This window comes from Kogia breviceps, chromosome 8 (genome assembly GCF_026419965.1).
Source record: "Kogia breviceps isolate mKogBre1 chromosome 8, mKogBre1 haplotype 1, whole genome shotgun sequence".
Taxonomy (NCBI): Eukaryota; Metazoa; Chordata; class Mammalia; order Artiodactyla; family Physeteridae; genus Kogia; species Kogia breviceps.
Genome location: NC_081317.1, coordinates 20,352,534 through 20,363,683, shown reverse-complemented (window position 1 = coordinate 20,363,683; position 11,150 = coordinate 20,352,534). Strand labels below are relative to the sequence as shown.

The 11,150-nt window shown below is 42.4% G+C and overlaps 1 pseudogene; it reads right to left on the bottom strand.

Annotated features, from left to right (window-relative positions):
* Window positions 1-1,370: 1,370 nt before the first annotated feature.
* On the bottom strand, window positions 1,371-8,236 carry LOC131761533 (uncharacterized; annotated as a pseudogene).
* Between the last annotated feature and the right edge of the window lie 2,914 nt (window positions 8,237-11,150).

The window sequence follows — 11,150 nt, the reverse complement described above, 5'->3', positions numbered from 1 at the left end:
ACCACAACTACTGAGGCTGCGTGCCACAACTACTGAAGCCCACGCACCTAGAGCCTGTGCTCCGCAACAAGAGAAGACACCACAATGAGAAGCCCGCGCACCGCAACAAAGAGTAGCACCCGCTCGCCACAACTAGAGAAAGCCTGCGTGGGGCAACGAAGACCCAAAGCAGCCAAAAAAAAATAAATAAATAAAATAATTTTTAAAAACATACCAAACAAAATAACTCTCCCTTGCCCTCAGGGTCAAACCCAACCTCTTTAGCTTGTTTTACGAGCCTCACAAGATAGGACTGTGACCTGGTTGGGCCCTACGTGTTTTCCTTAGCCCCAATTCCCCCAACTCTCACCTCGTTCTGTGTGCTCCAGTCATGATTTTTTTCTTCTGGTTCTTTTAATAAGCCCTGTCCTCTCTTACCTTCAGGCTTTTTCTTCCCCCATACTCTTCCTTTAACCTGTAAAATTCTTTTCTTCCTCCTTCTGCCTGGCGACTTTCTACTCATTCTTTAGATATCAGCTTGTGTGCTATTATTTGGGGGAGCTTTTTCTGAGCACTGTCATGGTGAGGTTCCACTCTTTCCCCTTTCCTCTCATACCCTTTCCTCACAGCTTGTCCGTTGCCACCCTCCACTGCCAGACTGTCAGTTCTGTGGTTGGCATCTGTCTTCACTGCATATCTTTACCAACTGGTTGACTGCCTGGCACATTGTAAATGCTCAATAACATATGCTGAATGAGTGGATGAATAAAAAACACAGTGACATATCTCCTCCTTTGGGGTACATTTAATGTAGCAGTGTGAGCTGAGTGGTACAAAGAAGGAGCTATAGTGGTAAGGAGGAAGGGGTACTTTGGGTGCTACCATCTGAGGCTGAATTAAGTTTTGGCAAGTGGAGATGTGTGTGGAGGTGGCCTTTAGGTAGAGGGAAGTGGGAAAAGTTTGGGGGATAGGCAAGGGGTGTAGTGTTCCTGTCTGGGAAGAGTGGAATGTAGGACTGGAGATAACTTGTGACTAGATACTTTAGGGCCTTGAATGCCAGCCTGGAGAGAGTGGACTCTATCTGATAACACTGATGGCTTTTTTTTTTTTTCTCTTTTTTTTTTCTAAATTATTTATTTATTTATTTAGGCTGCACCAGGTCTTAGTTGTGGCGTGCGGACGCTTAGTTGCGGCATGTGAGATCTAGTTCCCCAACCAGGGATCAAACCCGGGCCCCCTGCATTGGGAGCACGGAGTCTTACCCACTGGACCACCAGGGATGTCCCTCACTGATGGCTTTTGAACAGAGGAGTGATAGAACTAAATTAGTGCTTTAGAAAATGTTAATCCAATGGCAGTGAAACAAGAATTGGAGGGAGACCAGCTCTGTGTCATAGGAGGCTGTCATAGAAGTCAAGATGGGAGATGACCAGGGCCTGGATCACGTGCGTGGCAGTAAGAATGGAGACAAAGGGAAGTTGTGCAGAGGAAGAATTAAGAAGCTGGAAAGTGGAAAGAAAGAGTGAGGGAGAGGGAGGAGTCAAAGAATTTTCAGCCTGACAGTGAGGTGCTGTCATCAGAAATTGTGAAGTTAAAAGGAAGAACCAGTTTACGGGAAGATAAAGGAATTAATTCATCAAACCTTTCAGTGGAGTTCTAGCTATCTATGCTTTTCACTTAATGGAAATTCAGTCAGTGTGCGGGGCTAAAACATGAAGCACAAGTGCGAGGGAATGACAGACTATAATGCGTGCGGTGGGGGCTGTTCTGGCTCTGCACTCAGTGAAACTACATCCCGGAGGGAGTGCAAGACAGAGAAGGTGAATTTGCTGTTCCCCTTTTGATTCACAACACCACGTGCATTTTATGGATGACTAAGGGCTTATTTGAGGGTAATTTTGACTATTCACAGTCTATGCTTTATATGCTGATTTAGATCTGAATTCCCTGGCAAGATCTGCCTTTTTAAAATGTATGCCAGACTAGGCTGGGCAGTAGCAGCTACTAAGAAGACACATCTCAGCCGCTGCATTAGAGTTGTTCACAGTTAGCTGGGTGGAAAGATATGAAAGCAGACAATTAGGGCTACAGTCTAGGTGAGCTGTCGGGGAGAGGGTGGGTGCAGAGAGGAAGGAGATTTTTGGTTCGTGTGTCAAAGCAGAGGTGGCCCTGGGCCCTGGCGTTGCAGAGAGATCCAGGAGTCATCATCAGAACAGGTAGCTGAGAGTAAAAATAGGAGTGGATGAGATCTCAGAGGGGGAGAATATTGAGGAAGGAGGGAGACTGAAGGGCACAACTGGGTAGCATACTCTCACTTGGAGGCAGGAAGAGCCATAAAATAGAGGAATTTTCAGAGAAGTGGGAGAAAAACTAAGGCAAGGGAGATGAGGACTGAGAAGAGGCAAATGATATTCAGAATATGGAAGTCAGTGATGACCTCTGAACAGTTTCAGTAAGTGGTGGGAGCAGAAAAAGGGGTCCCAGAGTTACATGCCACTGTTCTCAGTTACAGTTCCAGTAAAACCAACCTGGATATATTCCCTAATTCCCAAGGAAATTCCCTTGGAGAATGTTTGGGATCTCTAGATGCCATGACCTCTGTCCTTGTATGATCTGCTACTGTCCACTGGAAGACATTTCATCATCACATTACGTTGATCCAGAAAAAGGCTTTGGTCTACATAAGCTTTATATTCAAGCTTGAGTGTCATCCATCAGAGCCACAGATCTCAGCTCTGGTTGTTGCATTTTATACTAAATATATCCATATTATTTTCTTCCATAAGTAGAATCCACATTCCCACCTGACTGCAAATGCTAAGTTGCTAATAGCTTCCCTGGAGTTTGCTTCTTGCAATTACCTCATCAGAATTTAGACAAGGCAACATATAACAATTTATTCCAGGATGCAGGGAGCTCTGGGTGGTTTTTTTTTTTTTTTAATTTATTTTATTTATTGGCTGCATTGGGTCTTCATTGCTGTGTGCAGGCTTTCTCTCGTTGCGCCAAGCGGGGCTACTCTTTGTTGCGGTGTGCGGGCTTCTCATTGCCGTGGCCTCTCATTGTGGAGAACAGGCTCTAGGCACTTGGGCTCAGTAGCTGTGGCTCGCAGGCTCCAGCGTGCAGACTCAGTAGCTGTGGTGCACGGGCCCAGTTGCTCCGCGGCATGTGGGATCTTCCTGGACCAGAGCTCGAACCCTTGTCCCCTGCATTGGCAGGTGGATTCTTAATCACTGCGCCACCAGGAAAGCCCTCTGGGTGTTTTTTTTAGTTAATCATTTATTATCCTAGTTATAGTGTTCTTTTTTAAAAATTTTTAATTAAACATTTTTTTAATTTTTTGCAGCATAAGAACAGTAACCGTTTTGATTCACTTTATTTACTTTTTTAAACATCTTTATTGGAGTATAATTGCTTTACAGTGGTGTGTTAGTTTCTGCTTTATAACAAAGTAAATCAGCTATACATATACATATATCCCCCTATCTCCTCCCTCTTGTGTCTCCCTCCCACCCTCCCTATCCCACCCCTCTAGGTGGACACAAAGCACTGAGCTGATCTCCCTGTGCCATGTGGCTGCTTCCCACTAGCTATCTATTTTACGTTTGGTAGTATATATATGTCAATGCCACTCTCTCACTTTGTCCCAGCTTACCCTTCCCCCTCCCCGTGTCCTCAAGTCCATTCTCTACGTCTGTGTCTTTATTCCTGTCCTGTCCCAGGTTCTTCAGAACCTTTTTTTTTTTTTTTTTTAGATTCCATATATATGTGCTAGCATACGGTATTTGTTTTTCTCTTTCTGACTTACTTCACTTTGTATGACAGTCTCTAGGTCCATCTATAATGTTCTTTTAAAGAGATTTAAATAATAGGAAAAAACCCTCTTTTATATGTACCCACATAGTTACCATTTCTGGTGTTCTCTTCATTCCTTTTGTAGATCAAGATTTCCATATTATACTGTTTTCCTCCTGCCTGAAAGACTTTAGCATCTCTTGTAGTGCAGGTTTGTCAATGATGAATTCAATCAGCTTTTGTAAGTCTGAGAAAAATCTTTATTTTCGCCTTCATTTTTATTTTATTTTATTTATTTATTTATTTATTTTTGCAGTACGTGGGCCTCTCACTGTTGTGGCCTCTCCCGTTGCGGAGCACAGGCTCTGGACGCGCAGGCTCAGCGGCCATGGCTCACGGGCACTGCCGCTCCGCGGCATGTGGGATCTTCCCGGACCGGGGCACGAACCCGTGTCCCCTGCATCGGCAGGCGGACTCCCAACCACTGCGCCACCAGGGAAGCCCTCGCCTTCATTTTTAAAAGATGTTTTTGCTGGGTATAGAATTCTAGGTTGACAGTTTTTTTCTTTAAAGTTTTTGCTTCACTCTCTTCAGGTACATATTTCAGGTAAGTCCAATGTCATTCTTTCCTTTGTTCCTCTGTATATAATGTGGTTTTTTCTTGCTGCTTTCAAGATTTTTCTCTTTGTTACTGGTTACATAGAAAGCTTTTGATCTTTTTAGGTCTTGCTTTTAGGGTTTTTTAGATGAGAACAGAGCATCATTTAGTCTAGGGCTAATTATTCCCCACAACTGGGGTAAAACCCTTCTGAGTACCTACCCAATGCCCCATGAATTAGAAGGTCTTTCCACTCTGGCTGATGAGAATAAGAGGTAATCCTGGTCCTGTGAGAGCCTGGGAAAGATTATTCCCACTAGTTCTTTTTGGTGGTTCCTTCACCAGCCTCAGGGTACTTTCCTAACACCTATGAGCTCATTAACACTTAGTTGAAGATTTGAAGGGAGACCCTCTGCAGATCTTTGAAGCTCTCTGTGCAGCTCTTTCCTCTCTGATGCTCTATCCTGTGAACTCTAGCTGCCTTGAGGGTTTGGAGTTGGTCTCTCCACGCAAGGAGCTGTGGCAATCATAGGGCTCACCTTGCTGGTTTTGTTTCCCAGGGATCACTGCCCTTTGTTGCTTGATGTCCAGTATCTTGAAAACTGTTATTTCATGTATTTTGTCCAGTCTTTTAGTTGTTTCAGGTGAGAGGGAAAATCCAGTCCCTGGATTGGTCCAGTCCCAAGATGTTACTCCATCTTGGCAGGAGGCAGAAGTTTATATTGTTCTTTAAGTCTGGAAAACTTTTTGAGGGCCTCTGGAGCCCTTGACTGTGCCAAGCCAAGCTGCTTGTTATCAGGTCAGGAAAATAGGTGCTTATTGAAGAGGCTAAAAGGGCTTCCAACATAACTACAAGGAAACTGAGCCATTCTAGAAGAGACAGGTGACTCTGCTTTTCAGTCAAGTTTTTGGCCCTTATCATTGGACTCAACTAACTATTTCACATTCCTCTGGCAGTGAAGGTTTTGCTCTCTTCTATTTTGAAACAATATCTCTCAGCTTACTTGAAATCTTGAGTTTTTTTGCTTGGTTACCACTTAGACCCTATTTGTGTATTTAGGTCACCAAAGGCTTCTATAGCTGAGGCAAATTGAAGTTTCTCAGTGGTATTTACAGCAACCAGCACCTGCTCCTGTAGGGAACCACTAACCCAAGATACTGTGTTTTACCTTGAAGATGAACTGCAGACATACTTTTAAAAGGCAAATTCTTCATTTCAAGGGTGAAAAAAATACCACTTAACAAAACATTCCAGCTGGTTAAATTTAGGACAAGAAAAAAACCTGACCCAAGAATATTCTCTGGCTTTGAGCCCAGGGTATTTTTCCTTTTGGTGTGAATTTGGTACAGTTTCATTCATGTGGAGCTGTTGCCTCCCAGCATTTTATTCTGGTATGGAAGGTCAACAGTGATTGTCTTCTTGCTAAATCCAATGGACACTTCTCAGTTATTAACCTCCTTGACCTCTCAACAGTGTTTGAGATTGTTGACTATTGTCTCTTTCTTAATACATTGCCTGGCTTTCATTCTCCCTTTCTAGCCTTTCCTTCCTCTGCCTGTCTTTTCAGTTGGTATTCTTCTTGGTTCTTTCCTGAGCCTTCTTCTCACATTAAACATTCTATTTGGGCGCTTTTATCCATGCCATGGCTTCACTGGGAATTCCTAAATCTATATTTTAGCCTAAGTATTTTTTCCTGAACTTATGTCCAGTGTATTCAACAGTTCACCTGACATATTCAGTTGGACAGCAAGTAAGTAACTCAACCTTAGCAGACTCAGAGGTGAACTCTTCAAGACACCCCTCAGTCCAGCCCTTCCTCTCATGTTCTCCATCTCTGTAAAGGTCACTTCTGAATAGATAATTTCTCAAGCCAGGATTTCTTGCCTTTTACCTTCCAATCAACCACCAAGTCCTGTTGATTCTACCTTTTTCCATCCCTACTGCTACTACACTAGTTTTTTTTTTTTAACCTGGGCCACTGGAAAAAACTTCACCTAACAGCACTTTTGGATTCCAACACTCATGCCACCCCTCCATCTTCCCAATCCATTAAAAAAAAAAATTATTTATTATTTATTTTTGGCTGTGTTTGGTCTTCGTTGCTGCATGCAGGCTTTCTCTAGTTGCGGTGAGCAGAGGCTACTCTTTGTTGTGGTGTGCGGGCTTCTCATTGTGGTGACTTCTCTGGTTTTGGAGCACAGGCTCTAGGCACTAGGGCTTCAGTAGTTGTGGCATGTGGGCTCTGTAATTGTGGCACTCAGGCTTAGCAGTTGTGGCTCACGAGCTCTAGAGAGCAGGCTCAGTAGTTGAGGTGCATGGGCTTAGTGGCTCTGTGGCATGTGGGATCTTCCCAGACCAGGGCTCGAACCTGTGTCCCCTGCATGGGCAGCTGGATTCCTTTTTTTTTTAAAGATACAAAAGATGCCTTTTATTTCTTCAGTAAAGCCCTCCAGGGTTCCCTGGTGGCACAATGGTTAAGCATCCGCCTGCCAATGCAAGGAACATGGGTTCAAGCCCTGGTCCGGGAACATCCCATGTGCTGTGGAGCAACTAAGCCCATGTGCCACAACTACTGAGTCTGCGCTTTAGAGCCTGCAAGCCACTACTACTGAAGCCCATGGGCCTAGAGCCCGTGCTCCACAATAAAAGAAGCCACCGTAGTGAGAAGCCTGCACACCGGTACGAAGAGCAGCCCCCGCTCAACGCAACTAGAGAAAGCCCGCACGCAGCAATGAAGACCCAACACAGCCATAAAGAAATAAATAAATAAAGCCCTCCAAAATTTACTCTCCCATCTTGTAAGGCCCACATTTTCTCCAAGGACCAAACCCACAGCCTTTGGCATTGCCTAATTTACTTTACCAAGGAATTAAAACCATGAACCAAAGGTTGCTGCTTAACCCTTTCAGTGCTGACATTCCCCATATCCAGGGCTGGGAGGGGGCATGGGGGGGTGACAATGAAATGCAGAGAGGAGAGGACAGACACACAGGGTGTACTCATGAGATGCGGGAGCACCAGCGTTAATGGAAATAAAGCCAGCTTTGGATAGGGGGCTCAGAAAGTTAGTCCCGGATGTAATGGGACACAATGGGTCCCATCCTCACACTACGTCTCTGGGCTTTCCTCTTCTCTGATGCAGGTATCAAACCAAGCACTGTTCTTCCAAGATGCCCTGCCGGCCCAGGGGTCCAGGAGGCCATAGGTCTGGCCTCTGTGACATTCTGAATGCCTCCTCACTGAGAACAGCAGTTTGACAACATAAATTATCCAGTGGCGTGCAGTCAGGCTCAGGCTGTACACCTCCACACTGCTTTTTATGGATCCCGCCCCCTGAGCTTCCCGATTCCCCCCGCCCCCCGACCTCCCCACCCCCCTTCCTGCCACATTTGGAGCTAAAGACACCAGCATTTGTTATGACTTCTGCATAAAGCAGTCATGGAAGCGGGCCCCTCAGGGTCTCTGGCTGCCCACTTCCTCTTGATCCTCCCCGACCCCTACGAAGTCCAGTGAACGCAGAAGAAATCATGCCTAGAGTTAAAATGTGCAGTGTTTCTAAAGGGAAGAGAAATGTCACATAGAAAGTATTACAAAAAAGGATTAACTTTGTCAGCTGTCCACACACTATCAAGACCACATGCTTTATACAGCAGCAATGCAGTCGAGCCCACTTCTTCACTCAGCAGGCAGAGCTGGCGACAGGCCTCTTCGGCTCGGGAGGAGGCAGCTGAGGAAGGCGGGGAGGCGCTAGGAGCTCTGCTGCTTCTGAAGTCTCCACTCCGAGGCAGCAGGGCGGGCTGATTCTTAACTACTGCCCCACAAGGGAAGTCCCCCCCCAATCCATTTTTTAATACTCTAGCCATAGTGATCTTTCTAAAACACAAAACCTTTTGGGATGGCTCAAAATCTTTCAACGACTGCCCTACATTTAGGATAAAGCCCAAGCTCCTTTTAATAATATGTGAAGCCCTGTATGATGTTTACCTTCTTGCATATTCCTCCCTCCCTGCCATGTGTCCCATTGTTCCATTCCTCAAATGTATAAGCTTCTCTCATTAACTGGCCTTTGCACGTTTTGTTCTTTTTGCCTGTAACCCTTCCTTCACCTCATTGGCTTGGCTAAATCATCCTTCAGGTCACTTTCTTTGAGAAGTCTTTTCTGACTTCCGTTCTCATCTTGGTTGGCCCAGATCCCCAGGCTAAGTGAGATACTAATCTGTGTTTCTGCAGGTTACCATGTTTCCTCCATTGTAACACTCATCCAGTCTTCCACCAGATTGTAAACTCCATCTTGTTCACTTCTGTATGCTCAGTGTTCAGTGTAAGGCTCAGCACAGCATGGGTGCTTAGCTTAGCAAACATCTGATGAATTGAATTTTAATGTGTTAGAAGCCATGGAGGTCTTAGTACTACTAGTTGAAAATTAGTGTGAAAGATGATATTCTATAGTGGTTCTTTGGCTGGATTCTTATTTCTCCACTGTTTATTTACTACCTTAGCAACCTGATTCATTTAACAGCTCTGAAACTTAGTTGTCTCATCTGTAAATACAAATGCTTGAACTCACTGAAGGCAAATGGTGGGATGATTTTTTTCTTTTTCTGGTTACTAGTATTTTATGTATTAGTCAATTATACTTCCTGTCTTGTGCAATGATTATTTATGTTCTTTGGTACATTTATTTTTTTCTTACTGATTTGTAAGACTCCTTTGTACATATATACATATTTGCCATATATTTTGTAAATATTTTACATTCATTTTTTAATTTAAAAAATTTTTATGGCCATAGAAAAACCTTTTTTAAAAATCAAAACAATTTTTTTTCAACCATTAAAAGCTGTAAAATCCACTCTTAGCTTACTTGCTGTACAAAAGTAGGTGGCTGGCCAGATTGGCCTGTAGGCAGAGTTTGCCAACCCCTGCACTTATATGTTCATTAAATCTGAGCCGTCTTTGCATTCCTGGAATATATACCATTTGAATGTATCATGAATATACTGCTGGATTTGATTTGCTAATATTTTATTATTTAGGATGTTTGTGTCTATATTCATAAATCAGATTGGTCTAGCAGAGATTTCAAACTAGTTATAGGGTAGAGACATATTTTATTTGGCCTACATGTTTTTTTAAAATTTGAATGAATAGTCAATATTTTAAAATTGGGAGACATCATATTAAAAATTAGACATTTCTAACTTTTCTTTTAAAAAAGGAATGTGGCAAAACTGGGGGAATGTGGGCTTAGTTTTGTCACATTTTTAATAGGTCTTCTTTTATCTATGTTTTCTATTTCATTAACTTCTACTCTTATTTTTATCTTTGACCTTTGGTCTATAGTTTTCTGTTGCTAACCTTATCTTGTTTTTGTCTTTGCCTAGCCTTGTATCTAGTACTGACAAATCTTCCAGTTTTTTTTTTCTAGTTCTGAAACAGTTTTAAATTACATAGGCATTATCTATTTCTTGCAGGTCTAATAGAATTGGCCTCTAAAACTATCTGAGTCTTCTGTAATTTTGTCAGGTAGATTTTTTTATTTCCTTTTGTATTTTGTCTATGGTTAGTGATCTATTAAAAAATTCAAACTCTTGTATAAATTTTAATAATTAATACTTTCTAGAAAAGCATCAATTTCCCCCCAGATTTTCAAATTTACAAATAAAGTTGCAATGGTTTTCTCTCACAATTTAAAGAATTACCTTTGTATCTTGGCTATCTTTCTCTTTCCTAAACTTGTTTATTTATAGTTTTCTTTGTTTTGCCAGAGTTCTGTTTTATTGGTCTTCTCAAAGAACCAGGCTATGGTTTTATTGTTGAAGTCTGTTTTTTAAAAATAAATTTCTACTTTAACCTTATTATTTCCTTTAAAAATTTTCGTCTGAATTAGCCGTTCCATCTCTTTGAAATGAGTCTTTAGTTTAAAGAATTTTGAACATTGTCTTGTTTTCTAAGTAAAATCATATTTCCCCTGAACTTTCTATTCTGTTCCATTGAGCTGTCTTCTTTCTACATTATTATAAGACTGTTTAATATCTGGTAGCCCTAGTCCCCTTTATTATTATTTTTCAAAATTGTTTTGGATATTGGGCCAGATGATATCTTAAAGGCACTAAGGTTCTTTGATAGCTAATGTGAAAATACACCCAAATAAACCTCTTTAGTCCCTTCCCTCCAAACACAAGTAGTCCTTATTCTTCTTGAAACAGAGTCAGTCTTAAAAAATATAATCAATCTTTGTATGTGGATGTGCTGTATGTATATAGTGCATTTAAGTGGGTTTTTTTGGTGTGTGTGTGTGTGTCTGTGTAGCATGTGTCTGTGTGCCTGTGTATGTGCATAGGATGCATGAAAATCTGTGGGGTGTGATTGTATATATGTGTGAGGTGTGTATGTGGTGTGTTTGTGTGTGGGGTGTATGTATATGGTATGTTTGTGTATCTGGTGTATTCGTGAACGTACGTGGGAAGTGTTATGGTATGCGTGTGTGTGTGTGCATGCAGTGTTACTGTTGTGCCGCCAGCCGCGGCGGGTCCTCAAAGTGTAGCAACAATCGACGAGAGGGGGTAGGGAACTGAATGCACCAAGGTATGGGATCAGAAGGGCACAAGCAACTGATGGTTGCAAGGCAAGTTTAATAACAAAGCATAGCCATCTATATCCCCCTAAAGCAGGGAATTTGCTTAGTCATGCGTTATCGGCATCAGCTGGTTAATTGGCTTGGTTGCAAGGCAAGTTTTTTTTTTTTTTGTTTGTTTGTTGTTTTTTTTTTGTGGT